The 15829-nt window shown below is 46.2% G+C and overlaps 1 long non-coding RNA gene and 3 other non-coding genes across 4 annotated transcripts; all 4 read left to right on the forward strand.

The window, feature by feature from the left end:
* The first annotated feature begins 47 nt into the window (after window positions 1–47).
* Window positions 48–3984, forward strand: LOC118996475 (uncharacterized). Its single transcript, XR_005068490.1, has 5 exons — window positions 48–255; window positions 588–698; window positions 2484–2624; window positions 3141–3228; window positions 3858–3984. It is a non-coding gene; the product is annotated as an uncharacterized LOC118996475 (long non-coding RNA).
* On the forward strand, window positions 423–515 carry LOC118996628 (small nucleolar SNORD12/SNORD106). The gene has a single exon (XR_005068527.1). It is a non-coding gene; the product is annotated as a small nucleolar SNORD12/SNORD106 (small nucleolar RNA).
* Window positions 2321–2411, forward strand: LOC118996627 (small nucleolar SNORD12/SNORD106). Its single transcript, XR_005068526.1, has one exon. It is a non-coding gene; the product is annotated as a small nucleolar SNORD12/SNORD106 (small nucleolar RNA).
* Window positions 2689–2781, forward strand: LOC118996626 (small nucleolar SNORD12/SNORD106). The gene has a single exon (XR_005068525.1). It is a non-coding gene; the product is annotated as a small nucleolar SNORD12/SNORD106 (small nucleolar RNA).
* Window positions 3985–15829: the final 11845 nt, after the last annotated feature.

Genomic DNA, 15829 nt, shown 5'->3' on the forward strand with positions numbered 1-15829 from the left:
GGGCGGTGCTAGCGCGGCTTTGACAACTACGAAGTACCGTCAGAGACTACATTTCCCGGGTGGCGCCGCGGGAACCGGAAGCGCTTGGGGTCCAGCGCGCAGGCGCAGAGTCCCCTTTGGTTATATAAGCACGGTGTCCCAGCCCCTCGTTCTTTTGCGTTTGCAGTTTCTTCTTGAGTTCTTGGATTTGTTCTGCTGCGTCGTCCTCATCCGATGTCATCCAGCCCTGAGAACTCGGGGTTATTACCCTGTGTGGTGAGTTTAGATCTGTTTTCTTTCCCAGATCCGCATATCTCCCTATCTTTTTGGTATCGCCTCTGCCCGTGGCTCCTCTTGCCTCCGACCCTAATAGGCCATCGGGCCTCGCGGGAGCTCAGAGCTGGAAAAACCTGCCCCCTGTGTACGGACCTGAGGAGTCCTTGGCTGGTGAAAATGATGACTTCACGTTTTTTCCCCATCGGATCGACCATGCTGATACCTTTTGAACACTTGCCAGTTAGTTCTGATACACCAGTCTCAAAAGGCCCGGCCATGTTCTTTAACTACTGTGGGCAGGTGGCGACTGTTGCCCTCTCTTTGTTTTGCAGATTAGCGTGATCAGAGGGTACAGAATGGATCTTGGAGAGAGTCGTTGCTGGGCCTCCAAGGGAACCCCGATGTCGTGTAGACATCGAGAGCCTTTGGTCTCCTGATCTCTGGTAAGCATGTTTTCTGGCCTACTGTAGAAAGCACGTGCTCTGAGGAGCCACTTCCTTTGCTGGCCTAGCTTGGAAGTAGTTTAACGATAGCCAATTCCTATAAAGCATAGGAAGTATTAGGTGGTCCTTAAAGGGCCCTGCATGCCTTATTGTAATTTACGAAAATGTACCTATTATGAGTTTATTTGAGCCAAATTGACTGCATAGGCATGAGAAAGCAAAAACTCAGTGGATTGAGAAAATGCTCCAAAGAGGGGCGGTTTGGAGCGTATTTTATACATTGGAGCAGGGAAATGTTTTTCATCTCATGGCACGCAAACTTACTAAAATTCTGCGGCACAAAATACATTTATTTGCCCATCTGTTTTTAAAAATGGGTATAATTTTGATTCATTTATACCAGACAGCTTTTGTTGTGTTGGCTTTTGTCATTTTTTTTATCTAACAACTTTAACAGAAAAGAGGCCAGTGCCCCTCACTAAGTAGTCCGGTATTGCATGTTTTAAAAATTCGCACCTGGCTGGTGTAGCTCAGTGGATTGAGCGCAGGCCTGCAAACCACATGGTGGCGGTTCGATTCCCAGTCAGGGCACATGCCTGGGTTTCAGGCCAGTTCCCAGCAGAGGACTCACAAGAGGCAACCATACATTGATATTTCTCTCCTCTCCCCATCTAAAGATAAATAAATAAAATATTCTTAAAAATTCTTGAGGCACATTGGTGGCAAACCACTGCTGTGGAGGCAGAGGAGGAGGCAGGAGAAAGCATAGCAAGGAAGTGTCTGAGGATTGGATAAAAGGCAAAGCGGAGAAACATGTGAGCATTTACAGCCCATAGAGATCATGAGTGTGTGGGGGGGGACAAGATAACAGTGAGGAGTTGCGTCTCTGGTGTGTGTAAGTCGTTAATGCCCTTTAAAGCACATTTCAGATTCCATTCCTTCACTGTTTCATTTTTTTTAAGATTTTATTTATTTGTCTTTAGAGGGGAAAGGAAGGAGAGAGGGAGAGAAATATCAATGTATGGTTGCCTCACGTGAGTCCTCTGCTGGGAACTGGCCTGCAACCCAGGCACGTGCCCTGACTGGGAATCGAACCTTGACCCTTTGGTTCACAGGCCCTCGCTCAGTCCACTAAGCCACACCAGCCAGGACAATTCCTTCACTGTTTTTTGATAAACAGTTTTCTTGTGCACTTAAATTTACAGATGGGTGGATGGCATTTTTACAGGAAAGTGGAGTATCACATTCTGTTGACCTAGCCACCCACTCACTCGCATGGGCCTGGGCAGGGCAGGTGTGTGTGTGGAGGATGGAACACATTTTTCTTAAATCTTGCTCTTCCAGAATGTCTGAGGTTTTTAGTGATAACACCTTAGCATTAAAATGCAACATCCTGACATTTGGAAAAAAGCCAACTTTCCTCCACAATTTCTGCTGGCCACGCTGGCCTGTATCAAGTAAAAGCTCAGAAGATGGGTATTTGTCTGAGCCGCCATTTTCTTACTGCCAACAAATGGGACACAAGTGCTCGAATACCAGATGAATTCGTTAGCGTAGAAGCAGACCAACCAGATCTTACTCCTGGTTCAGGGCCCTTTATCTCTAGCAGGCAGGAGCTTTGTACTGGCATATATGATGACTAAGCTTTTTTCCCCAACAGATCGACCATGTTGATCTAACGTCTCTAAGCCAGTTTCTGTCTGATATGCCAGCTTGTGAGCTCCTAACCTCTCATTTCTTTGGGCATCCAGTGGATTGGAGCTCATGTTCTGTGTTTCTTTTCAGGTTTACTGTTGGCGGAAAGCAGACTTGGCATGGACCAGGGTGAATCCAGGAGTGGGAAAGGATTGGAGAGTGATGTGCACATTTTTTCTAAGTGCCCATGGCCACATGGCTGAACCGACGTAGAATCTGGAGAATGAGGAGGTAGTGATTGCTTCTCTTAAATACAGGGCTCTCCTGGCGTTCTGGTTTCTATGGCTCAAATATGGTCATTGCAGGTGATGACTTAACTTTTTTCCCCATCAGATCGACCCTGTTGATCAAACTAAACTACTAGCCAGTTTTTGTCTGATGCATTGGCCCTGGAGAGCTACCCCTGTTTTCTGCCTTAACTGCTAATGACTTTCTATGTGGGTTTTTTTTTTAATTTGTTTGTTTGGTTTTTTTAAGATTATTTTTAGACGGGGGAAGGGAAGGAGAAAGGAAGAGAAACATCCATCAGTGTGTGGTTGCCTCTTGCATGCTCCCTGCTGGGGTGTCGTGGCCTACAACCCAGGCATGTGCCCTGACTGGGAATCCCCTGCTGAGTCCACTGAGCCACACTAGCCAGGGCTTCTACATGGGTTTTTTAAAAGTGAGGATTGGGTTTGCTCTGGGTGCCCCCCTGCTCCCTTGGCATTCAAGTCATTTATCTTAGTTTCATCTGTTAACTTGGTGCAGGTCCAGAGCCCTGTGTGTCACTGGGCAGAAAGTCAATTGCAGCCTGATCTTCCTGATCTTCTCCTTGGCTCAGTCTGTGCTGTAACAGGTAAGATCTCTGCGAATGGTGTTTAAAAAATGAATCATTAATGAAAGGGTTGTTACATGTGCCCAGGGTAGATGGACTTTGAGTTTGCCTGCCTGGGAGTAACTTGGGGGTCGAGTTCCAGGTGGGGGATATAAAACAGGAGGGGAGAATTAAGTCCTCAGCTGAAGACTATTGACCTATTAGTATGACCAGGTCTTAGAAGGAAAAAAAGTCTGTCTTCAGTCCCACACCCTGACCTGGTGGCTCAGCTGGTTGGGTGTCCCGCAAAGCTCAAGGTTGCCTGCCAGTCAGGTTCCTGGGTCAGAGCACGAAGGAGAGGCAGCTGATTGATGGTTCTCTCCTTTCTCCTTCCCATTCCTTCTCTCTAAATAAGTAAAAATATTTTTTTCAAAGACTTCATTTATTTTTAGACAGGGAGAGAAACATCAATGTGTGGTTGCCTCTCACATATGCCCTGACTAGAAATCAAACCGCGACCCTTTGGTTCACAGCGCTCACTCAATCCACTGAGCTACACCAGCCAGGGCCTAGGTCCTGAAGTTTTAACCAGGTGCTCCCGTGTCCCAAACAAGTAGCACTTTACTTCAGAATGAGGTGCTGATTGTAATCTACCTTTTTTTCTTTCTAAGGAGTTTCTCATCGATGGAGTTGGAATACAAGGCATCTTGGAAAAGAATGACCCTGTGTTTTCCTGAGAAAGCATAATGGAATTTTGTAGGCAACCTGTCTGGAGAAGGAAAATAAAAAATTCTTGAAGTCAAAGTGCTCTTGGATTTGGTCACTGGGAATTAAGAAACACTAAATTGGGGTTATTAACCAAATTTCTACAGATTTAAAACTGTGGGGATGGAGGGTGGATCGATCCCACATCTGTGCTTCACAGGTGATAATATGGTATTAATAGGTATGATTGAGACTGCTTGAACTACCTTATTTTTACATTTTTAGTGTTTAACTGTAACATTCCAATGACACATAGCTAATCTGATTTCATTTCTCTCCCCCCATATATATTCCTAACTTCAGTCCCACCAAACACTTGGTGTCTGCTGCTTTGTCCTCTGGCTCAGGGTTCCTGTGCAGATTGTTGAACGCCTGTAAGCCTCAGTTTTCCTATTTGAAGTGGGGTTCATGACAGTGGCTACTTAAGAGGGTTTTGAGGTAATAAGTTCATGTCTATAAAGTGCTTAGCCTAGGGCCTTGCACAGTAAGGAAACGAGTCAGCTTCTGGTTTTCAGTTCTTCAAATCTCCCATCTGTAAAAGGGAGAGGAACTGTACCTTACTCATGGTGCTGTTGAGGGTTGAATGAGATCAAAATGCTGCATGTGGCACTTGGGATAAAGGCTCGGTAATAGCTGTCTTGAGTGTGAAGGAATGAGTTAGTGGTGCAGGGATCCCAAAGACATTATTACCCTGAGGGAGGGAAGCCAGTTTCAAATGAGAAAATACACTGATGGGGACATTCAGATGGGTAAGGGGTATGAACATGAGGGAAGCTTTGGGGGGTGGTAGCCTTATTGTGCTTAGCCACATACATGTGTTCAAAAAGCTGAGGAACGAGTCAGTTGTATGCCAGCTGTGAAACACGGGCTCTGGACTCAAGTTTGGGTTAGAATCCTGGTCCTGCTGCTTACTTCAGAAAAATTGGGATAAAGTACCAACCGAATGGGGGTACTTTTGAGGCGTAAAGGAACGCTTAGAACTTGGCTTGGAACACTGAAAGCACTTCTCAAATGCTGTCTTTTGGTTTCTTTTCATCACCGCTCCCGCCCCTTGCCCTCCCTGTTTTGGGGTTTTTTTTTTGCCGTCTTAGATAAAAGAGACACCTGTTTTTTGCGTCTCTGCTTAACTTTCAATGAGAAGATGGAGCTGGGCTCCCTTCTAGGGCTTGCAGCTCCAACCTGTGTCTGCAGGGGGCGCTGTGAGCACATCTCTACCCAGTGGAGAGACCTTTCCGCCCTCAGACGGGGGTGGGGGGGGGGGGCGGGGGGGACGGAGATCAAATCCTGCGGGGGACGTTGCAGCTGGGTGAGCTTTTTAGATCCTGCAGCCAGCACTTCCAAGATCTACTGCAGCAGAGGAGCCTGAAAAAGGGCCAATTCCCCAAACCCCAGGCATGCACTGCTGAAGTGTGACCACCAGACTAATCATGCAACAAATGAACTAGAAACGAATTTACTTACCCCCATCCCTTCAGCCTGATATACCAGTAATCAATTTCCATTTTCCCACATTCCCTTCTGTCCCCATTACGTTACTTCGAGGTAGCTACTACCAGCATAGTGGGGGCTTCCCATTTTTACAGGAAGCTTGAAATCCTTAAAATACTGGCAACTGATTCCAAGTTTATGAACCGTGAAGAAGGAGCACTGCCCTTGTCACTCCTAGGTCAGATAAAACACACCATGCCCAGCTAAATGAGCATTTCACATAAATAACGCAGTGCAAGTATGGCCCATGCAATATTTGGAACATAGTTCAAATTATTTGCTGTTCATTTGAAATTCAAATTTCACTGGGCTGTGTTTTATTTGCTACTGGCAACTTCACTCCTGGTAGCACTGTGCTTGAGACAATGGCATCTGTTAAGATACAGCCTCCACGGACCTTGTACCTTTTGAGTAACTTTCATGTTCTCTCTTGACTTGGATTTTCCCTCCAAGGTTGTCTGGGAGGAAATTGGGGGTTTGTTGAGTTTCCCAATACTTTTTAAACTGGCCTCAAAGCCTGGGTGGGTGGATTTGGCAGGTCCCCTGATCCATTCCTCCCAATTGATTGCAGGTTGTTTCAACTGTCTTTTATCGGTTAGTTCTGGGAGAAACAGACCATCCTGGGCTTATTTATATCTGTGGCTTCTTTAAAAAGAAAAAAGAAAAGGAAAAATCTGGACCTCCTCATTTGGCAGGCTCGTTTAAGCAAATAGTCCTTTTGCTAAAACAAACTGGCACCACGGGACCACAGTTTACAGGTGGGAAGGCTTGGGATGGGTGTGGTCCTAGTGGGTGATAGCACGTTATGCTCTGATGTTAATTCAATGGTGTGTGCAGACTGGGTCTTTGATGTCGCTTCTGGCACAGATTGATCTGATGTGCTTACAGCTGAAGGGGCTATACCTACTGAGTGTGGTGGTGTTTGTCACAGTGTAGCTGGGCTGCCTCAAACGTTTCACTGCCCCACTGTCTGAGCAAGTCCCAGCGACCGCCCTACGCCGTATTTCTACTCCCTGAGTCGTCATCACCATAACAACAACAGCAAACTGCCTTTTATTGAAAATTCCTACCAGACTCCTTGCTGTATACTTTACATGCTATAAGTAATTTATTCCTTACCTCCAACCTACAGGGAGGGGATATTATTATCTTTACAGATGAGGAAACTGAGGTTCAGACAGGGGAAGTGACTTACCTAAGCCACACAGTTAGTGAATGGCCAGGCCAACGTTTTCCCTCACCTGCCCAGATCCCCTGCCCACCTCCTTAGTCCTCCTCGCTCAGGGGTCCTGGAGCACAGACCGACCACACCTACAGCTCTCAGCCCTGGGGTGGAAAGGAGGAGATGGGGAGTGAGGCTGAGTGATGCCTATAGTGACAGTATGTTTAGTTTTGTAAGAAACTACTGAAGTCCTCCGAAGTGGCTGCACCCTCGTGCATTCCCACCAGTAATGTACGAAAGCTCCTGTTGCTCCATTCCCTCGCCAGCATTTGCTGGTATCAATGTTCCAGATTTGGGTCATTCTAATGGATGAAGGGTGGTATCTCACTGTATTTCAATTTGCATTTCCCCAGTGACATGGTGTGGAGCATGTCTTCATAAACTTACTTGCCACCTGCATGTCATCTGTATTTTCTAACTTCCTTCAATAGTGTGTTACTTACATAATTAAAACACATGATAGAGCCCTGACTGGTAGGGCTCAGTAGGTCCAGCGTCCTCCCGCAAACTGAAAGTTTGCAGGTTTGATTCCACCTGGTGGTATGTGAGGTGCGACCAATCCATGTTTCTCTCCCACATCAATGTTTCTCTCCCTCTCTTTCTCCCTCCCTTCTCCTCTCTCTAAAAAATAAATAAATTCTTTAAAAATCAGTATTGCACATATTTTTAAAAACGTGATAGAAAAAATATGAGTCTTAAGCAATAACAGTAAAAATAGATAAATTGGACATCAAAATTAAAACTGCCTGTATATTGAAGGATTTGATAAACTGAGTGAAAAGCCAATCAAATGCACTGAGAGAAAATATTTGCAAATCATGCGTCTGATAAGGGGTTAATATCCAGAATATATGAAGAACTCCTATAGCTCAGCAACAAAATAACCTGATTTAGCCCTGGTTGGTGTAGCTCAGTGGATTGAGCACAGGCCTGCGAACCACACGATCGTGGTTCGATTCCCAGTCAGGGCACATGCCTGGGTTGCAGGCTGGTTCCCTGCAGGCCAACTCCCAGCAGGGGACGCAGGAAAGGCAACCATACATTGATGTTTCTCTCCCTGTCTCCTTCCCCTCTAAAGATAAATAAATAAAATTAAAAAACAAACAAACAAACAAAAACCCTGATTTAGAAATGGGACAAAGGGCTTGAATGGACATTTCTGCGAAGAAGATATGAATGGCCAACAAGCACATGAAGAGAGCTTTAACATCACTAATCACTAGGGAAAGGCAAATCAAAACCATAATGAGGTATCGCTTCACACGCATTCGGATGGGAACTATCAAAAGAGCAGAAAATAGCAAGTGGTGATGAGGATGTGGGGAAATTGGAACCCTTGTGCACTGTTGGCAGGGATGCAAAATGGCTTAGCCACTAAGGAAAATGGTATGATGGTTCCTCAAACAATTAAAAACACCACTGCCACATGATCTTGCAATTTCACTTCTGGGTATTCACCCAGCAGAACTGAAAGCAGGGTCTCAGAGGTAGCCACGCACCCGTGTTACTAATGGTATGAGCCACAATAGCAAACAGGGGGAAGCGATCTAAATGTGCAGCAACCGAGGGACGGCTTGAACAAAATGCGGTGTATACGTGCAGCAGATACATCCCACAACATGGAGAGCCTTGGAGATACTATCCTTAAAAGAAGCGCATCACAAAAAGACAAAACATATGATTCCATTCATATGAGGTACCTAGAGTAGTCAAAGTCATAGAATCAGAAAGTAGAAGGTGGTTACGGAACACTATTGAACTATATATACACCTAATAGGGTTAAGATAGTACATTTTATGTTGTGTCTTCTTATCATAATTTAAGAAAAACGTTCCAGGGCAACAACAGACTCTGGTGATATGGAAGGGGAAGTACCCACCTTGGTGTTAATATAAAAAGTAACTTTATGTCTATGACACTCATAGACAGAAAAAGAATTGCACTCAAGTAACTTGTCTTGGGGCCGGGCCCCTCTGGTTTTCACTCTTACGAGTCTACCTTAAGGAAGAAAGGTATTTGCACCACCTGTTTCATGGCTTGAGGTGGATTTGGTAACTTTTGGCCACCACCTGCCAGAGATGTAAAAGCTACTGGAAATCTAATGATTCTAACGACAGTTCCCCCGCCCCCGACCCTGGCCCCATTTTATAGACTCAGGAAACTGAGCCCCAGAGAGAGAGCTGGACTGGGCCGAGGACACACCGTGGGTTTCTCCTGACATCTGGCCCAGGGTCATTTCTCACTGAGGGACAGTGAGGAACTCTGCAGGAGCGCCCGTGATGGACTCATCATTAGACTATATCATGTGCAAAAAAGCTTCCACTTGAAGACAAAGTGACTTTCAGGGAAAAGTTGAAAGCTATAAATAAACCTTGTTATATCACCTTTAAAAAATGATTCTTAGCCCTGGCTGGTGTAGCTCAGTGGATTGAGCGCAGGCCTGCGAACCACATGATTGAGGTTGGATTCCCAGTCAGGGCACATGCCTGGGTTGCAAGCCAGTTCCCAGCAGGGGACTCACGAAAGGCAACCATACACTGATATTTCGCTCCTTCTCTCCTTCCCTTCCCCTCTAAAGATAAATAAATAAAATCTATAAAAAAATGATTCTTACAGCCAGTCAGGAAGGACATGCAAATGTTCAATGTTTCAAAGCACAAAAATAATATATGGCTGTTATGAAAAATATGTCAAATTTAGAAAAGAAAACAGAACTAATATTAAAATACAAAACAAGTCTTCATTCAGATTTTCCAGCCAGGAAAAGTCCCAGGAAATGCTGTGGGGGCCAGAGAGTTGCTAGGAGGGGAAAGGATATTTGTGTGTGTTAGACTCAGTCCCCCACCTCCCACCCCTGCCCCACATTCAGTCTCTCCCAGATTGGCATCCCATCCTGGGGCCAGTCACACCCCAGCTGTGTGATCTTGGAAAATTATGTAATCTTTTCTTGCCTCAGTGTTCCTACTTGTAAACTGGAACTCATATAGATGTCTCACTGGCCAGCTGCAAAGATTAAGTATGAGAAACACCTGGCATGAAAGCTCAATAAAGATGCTCAGGAAAGATCTGTCCAATAGACAAACATATAGTGCCCACCAAATACATTAGCAAAATAGGTGAGTGGAGCTGGTACTTTATTGTGATGCTTACTTAATTTAACCATGGGTGTGGCCACTAGGGCATTTTTTAAAATCTAGAAAGTCCTTCCAAGTGAAAATCTCTAAATTTTCTGATTATTACTGGAAAAGCTGGACAGTTGATGGACTTCAGCTGAAGTCAGAGAAAAGAGCCCAGTCTCATATTATTTGCCCAAGCAATAAGTTGTATCTGATGCCAAATCCCATGTGATGCTAAGCTTGTAAAAACTCTCTTGATGCAGAAGAAAACAGACCCTGAGCCAGGTGTGCCTAGCCCATAGAAGATGGTAAAGAAAACTGCCCTGGCTGGTGTGGCTTAGTTGTGTGGGCACAGTCCTGCAAACTGAAAGGTCACTGGTTCGTTCCAGGTCAGGGCACATGCCTGGGTTGCAGGTTCTGTCCTGGTCAGGGTGTGTACGGAAGGCAACTGATCGATGTTTCTCTCTCACACAGATGTTTTTCTCCCTCTCTCTCCCTCCCTTCCCCTCTGAGGTCAAAATTTAAAAAAAAAAAAAAAAGAAAGAAAATCATCACTACAGGACCACCGGATTATTTAAATTATTTTTCATCCTGAATCTCTAAATAGCAGTGCCTGGTGGTTTAGCAGGGGTGTCAAGTCAGGTGATGAGTGTAAACCACTAAAAATGTGGCTAGTATGGGGCACAATAATCTCCATCATTTTTATTTCTAAGCCTTAGCTTTCTTGTAGGTAAAAATGTGACTTACAACCTCTACCTCACAGTGTTGGGAGGATAAAAGAAACTGGTTTGTAATTCTCAAGTCCTGTCTGAGTATTAGTGTTCCTGGCTCTGCCATTTACTAGCTGGGTGATTTTGCACAAGTTGCTTAACCTCTCTGTGCCTATTTTCTCATAGAAAAACAGGATAATGCTGATTGTACCTACTTCATAGGGTTGTTGTCAGGACTGGAGGCAACAATGTATGCAAACCTCTCAGCACAATGTCTGGCACATAAACACTTAATAATGGTGGTTGTTCTTATTATAAAATGGATTTTGGAGTTCTTAACTTGGGGTGCAAAATGTGGCATGCTAGGCAGCGTCTACATTCGTTCCCAATGATCCTCGCCTCTGGGTATTCACCCCTTTTTCTAATTCCCTCCTCTTGAGCACGACTTGATTGAACCGAACAGACTATGGCAAAAGTGACAGAACATCACTTCTGGGATTAGGTTCCAAAGAGGCAGTGGCTTCGGGCTATAGGACGAATTTGCCTTGACTGTAACTCGCATTCCCAGACTCTCTCGGCTGGAAGGGGCCGTTGAGCGCGCAGAGAGGCTCAGAAGCCTCCCTGAATGCCATTATGGACCAGGGGGGGTCGGCTTGGACATTTGGCAGGAAATGGTGAAAAATAACATTTTCCTGCGTGTCCAGGGTGTCCTAGGCACTCTGGGGTTGGGCGGTGTCCAAAAACAGCTAAGCAAATTCCAGTTTACCAGGCGCCTTGTCTCCTTTCCCCGACTGTGCCTAGCCACACAAGGAGGCACACACGGACACCACTGCTCCCTGAGTTAGCTCTGTCCTTAAAAAAACATATTATCGAAGATATGAACACACACAAAGGGCAAGAGGGAGACAGCTTGAGGAAGTGGCTAAGTCACTCTGTTGATCGGCAGGGGGTCTGGGTTTAAGGCCCAGCTGAGGCACTAACTGATCCGGGCCCCGCTCATTTATAAAAATTTTTCAGTTTTCTACAAAGTGGCAAGTACTTTCTAATTATGTGGCCTTCGGTAAGCGCCTGTTTACCTGAGTCTTGTCCCAACTCTGCAAAAGCTCATGAATAGTATGTACTTGTGGTGGACACTGCAGGTTCCTAGCAACCCGCACCCTTGCCGGCAGAGCCTGTCTCTCGAGGCAGATGAAGCCAGACACCCGCTTTCCCAGCCTCCTTCGCGTGAAGGCGTGTGACCTACTTCAGACCAATGAGACGCAAGGGAAACCTGACGGGGAGGCTTCTGCATGAGGCGCCCCTGGCATCTTTTCACTCGATTATCAATAACACCATGATTTGACGCAGCTATTAGATGAGGGAGGTGGCCCAGAGAAACGCCCAGAAAATCCAAGGCCTGCGTGCTGCTGTCTGGGTTAGAGCGGAGCGACCCACCCCTCCTGTGGGGAGCTCCTTAAAATGTAGGTCTTGCTTCAGTCAGTTTGCAGTGGGGCCCGAGATTCTGCATTTTTAGTGATCGAGTTAATACATCTGTCCAGACTCACAAGAAGGAGGCCGCCCTGGTCACATATCTAAACCCACATCAGCCTGTGCTTACAGGGAACCCCTACCTGTCAAGGAGACCTAACAGAACACCAGCCACAACGCTCCAACTCTGGCGTTAGCTAGCTTCCCTTACCCCAGAAAACAGGACCTGCGAGCCAGTCAGGTCCCGTTCCGTGTGGCTTCTCCTAAGTGTCCGTGAAACTCGCTCTTAGCCCAAGTCTCTCGGGAACCGAGGCCACTGTTGGGTGAGGCCCTGCACTGCCCCGACCCATAGATTGTTTTCCCCTGGCCGGTGCAGCTGGTTCTTGGCCCACACTTTGAATAGCAGGGTATCACGTGCTTCTGAACACAAATAAGAGAAAAGCCAATTATATGTTGGGAGGCCGTGGTTGGTCATTCAGCAGTTTAACAGCTTCCGCAAGGACTTGTTCTCTCCAGCTCTCCTCTCCTCCGTCCCGGGTGGTGGCTGTCAAGGTCATGAGGCAGCTCCAGGCCCCACAGCCAGACACTACTGAATTTTCCAAAGAAAAGGAGAGCATCCCCTCCCACGCACCTCTCTATCAGTGAGGAAAATCCTCCCAGGAGCCCCCTTCCCCACGTTCCCCTTTCAGGGGTGTGAATATGCACAATCTAGAGATGCCACTTGAACAGAATTTACCGAAATGCTGCCTCAGAGGCTCCCGGTGGCCTTCTCCTTACATTTCATTGGCCAAAGTGCATCACGTGCTCACGTCTAAACCGGTCATTGGCAAAGAGAGAATTACCTGACTGGCTTAGACCTGCAGTTCTCGGAGTGAGGTCCAGCAGCACCAGCAGCCCCTGGGGGCCCTGTTAGAAATGCAAATTTGGGGGCTCCACCCCAGACCTACTGAATTGGGAAGTCTGGGGGTTTCAGCTTTGTTTTCACAAGCTTTGTTTTGGTATCATATTTTACTGATACCACTGGAGTTGGCCCAGGATGCGCATCAGAGTCATCTGGGCAGCTCTTAAAATTAGCACTGGGTAGAAAGCAGAAGAGGGGTCACCTGGAGGTGGGAGGGAAGTGTAGACCTTGAAGCAGTGTGACTCCGGGCTTGCCCAGAGCTTCCTCGGTGTTGGTACCGAAAGTGCCANCCTTTTGTGCGTCGCCTGCTGGTAGTTAGCCTGCAAGGAACCGGCTTGCAACCCAGCTATGTGCCCTGACTGGGAATTGAACCACGATCGTCTGGTTCACAGGCCCGCGCTCAATCCACTGAGCCACGCCAGCCAGGGCCTGGGCAGCTCTTAAAATTAGCACTGGGTAGAAAGCAGAAGAGGGGTCACCTGGAGGTGGGAGGGAAGTGTAGACCTTGAAGCAGTGTGACTCCGGGCTTGCCCAGAGCTTCCTCGGTGTTGGTACCGAAAGTGCCATGAACTCACTCCTGGACAAATCGGGATGGTTCACCACCCTACTTTGAAGGGGCAAGAGGGGACTTTGTGGAGTGCTAGAAATGGTCTCTGCTCTTATCTGGGTGCTGGTTACACGGATGTACACATGTGTAAAAAGTACTAAGCTGTCCTGCCCTGGCTGGTGTAGCTCAGTGGATTGAGCACGGGCTGTGAATTAAAGGGTCACAACTCGACTCCCAGTCAGGGCACATGCCTGGGTTGCAGGCCAGGTCCCTAGTGGGGGCCATGTGAGAGGCAACCACACATTGATGTTTCTCTCCCTCTCTTTCCCCTCTCTCTAAAAATAAAAAACAGAAAGAAAATATTTTGAAAAAGAAGTAACAGTTTAAAAAATACTAAGCTATCCATCTAAAGTTAGTGCTCTTTGCTAAATGTATGTTATACTATAAAATACAAAAAATGCTGCTGTCCACGTCATATTCCAGATCAATTGAATCAAAACCTCAGCAGAAGACCCCAGGTGTTGGCATGAGGAAAAACTCTTTCCAGGGGATCCCAATGTCCAGCCAAGTTTGAAAACTGATGTGTTCAGATAACCAGAGATCTCGTTACAATGAAGATTTTGTTTGATAAGCTGAGTGAGGTCTGAGATTCTGCATTTCCAACAAGCTCTGGGGGGGATGCTGGTGCTAGACCACGCCCTGAGTAGCGAGGGTTAAGCCCAATCGAGATTTGCCATGCTGCATTACTGGTAATAGCAAGTTATGGGAGCAACCTAGATATACGTCAACAGATGAATGAAGATGTTATATACAAATGCAATGGAATATTATTCAGCAATAAAAAAGGAACGAAATCTTGCCATGTGTGACAACATGGATGGACCTAGAGGGTATTGTGCTGAGCGAAATAAGTCAGAGAAAGATAAATACCATATGGCCTCACTTGCATGTGGAATAGAAAACACAAAATAAATAAACATAACAAAAACAGATCCATAGGTATAAAGAACCAGCCGATGGCTGCCAAAGGGGAGGGGTGGGGAATAGGACTAGTAGATAAATAAATAAATGTTAAAAATTAACCAGCATTTTTTAAAAGAAGCCACATTGTGTAAGTTAACTCTTAACAACAAAAGTTTAAATTCAAGTGAAATCTTCAAACCCCACTAGGAACGGGTTTCAGCTACTTATGTTTCCTCACATAGACTCTCATATAACAGGTGAGAGGGCACTACCTTCCAGGGAATTAGGCATCAAAAAGCATTTACATTCTGGGTCTGGGGGAGGGTGGGGTGGTACACCCCTGAAATATCTTGGTGCTGTTATGGAGGAAGGAAGGAAGCTGGTGGGGGTTGGGACAGAGGTGGACAAGCTGCAGGACAGCCAACTTCCTCGTCACTCAAGGAACCAATGTTTGGAATGAGGTTAGGAAAACCAGGGGCACAGCTCTTCCCAGTGTCCTGACATGCCCAGAGTTCCATGTCTGCCCGAGTCCTGAGCCAAGTCAAGCTCGAGGACCCCAGTCTGAGTTCAGCTTGCTTGTCCTAAAGTCACCCAGGAAACCGCCCCTCTGGAGAAGCCAGGGGTGGCTTCCAGAGCGCCCCTGTTCCTCCACCCGGCAGACACCCTGGAGACTGATGCGGGGCTGCCGGTTGGTTTAATTACCCAGATGGGAAGTTGACAAGGGGAGCCCAGTCTTGGGCAGAGATTAATGACTCCATTATCTTCCCGGGCAATCATTCCATGCGGGCCCTGGTCCGGAATGCAGATATAATGTGTAAATAAAGTCCCTGTTCTGAAGGAGCACAGTTTTCATTGTCTCCAGATGGGAATTTGGCCCCAGAAACCCCTGGCTCAAATCCAGAAGGTATCTTTGTTTGGCAGAGTGACCTGGTCTGTTTGGGGGCATGCGACAGACCTCCTGAGGGCTGGGCAGAGGCTAGGGGCAAAAAAATGTACTGCTCTTTCTCTGAAACTTGGAAGTAATATGTGCTTGTGAACGATTTAAGCTAGAAAGCTGAGTGGAAGGCAACAGGTGATAGTTCTCACCCCACTTTCTACTCTCTGAAGGTAACTGCTCTTGACAGTTAGGGGTGTATTCTTCCAATGTATCTTTTTTGTTGTTGTTGTTGTTGTTTGTTGTTTTTCTTTTGATTCACTTCTTTCCAACTTTATTGAGGTATAATTGAAGTACACCATATGGAGTATATTTAGTGTATGATTAGATTAATTTGGACATATGTACACACCCATGAAACTTCACCACAATTAAGATAGTGAACATACCCACACCCCCAAATCTATCATCCATCCCTGAGCCCCTTGGGAATTTCCCCTTCCTCCTCTTCTCCACCACTGACTTATTTCTGTCACCATAAATTAGTTCCCATTTTTATAACGTGTATAAATGAAATTATATGGTATGT

Source organism: Sturnira hondurensis, unplaced genomic scaffold, assembly GCF_014824575.4.
Source record: "Sturnira hondurensis isolate 20B ecotype Veracruz unplaced genomic scaffold, ASM1482457v3 Scaffold0011378, whole genome shotgun sequence".
Lineage (NCBI taxonomy): Eukaryota > Metazoa > Chordata > Mammalia > Chiroptera > Phyllostomidae > Sturnira > Sturnira hondurensis.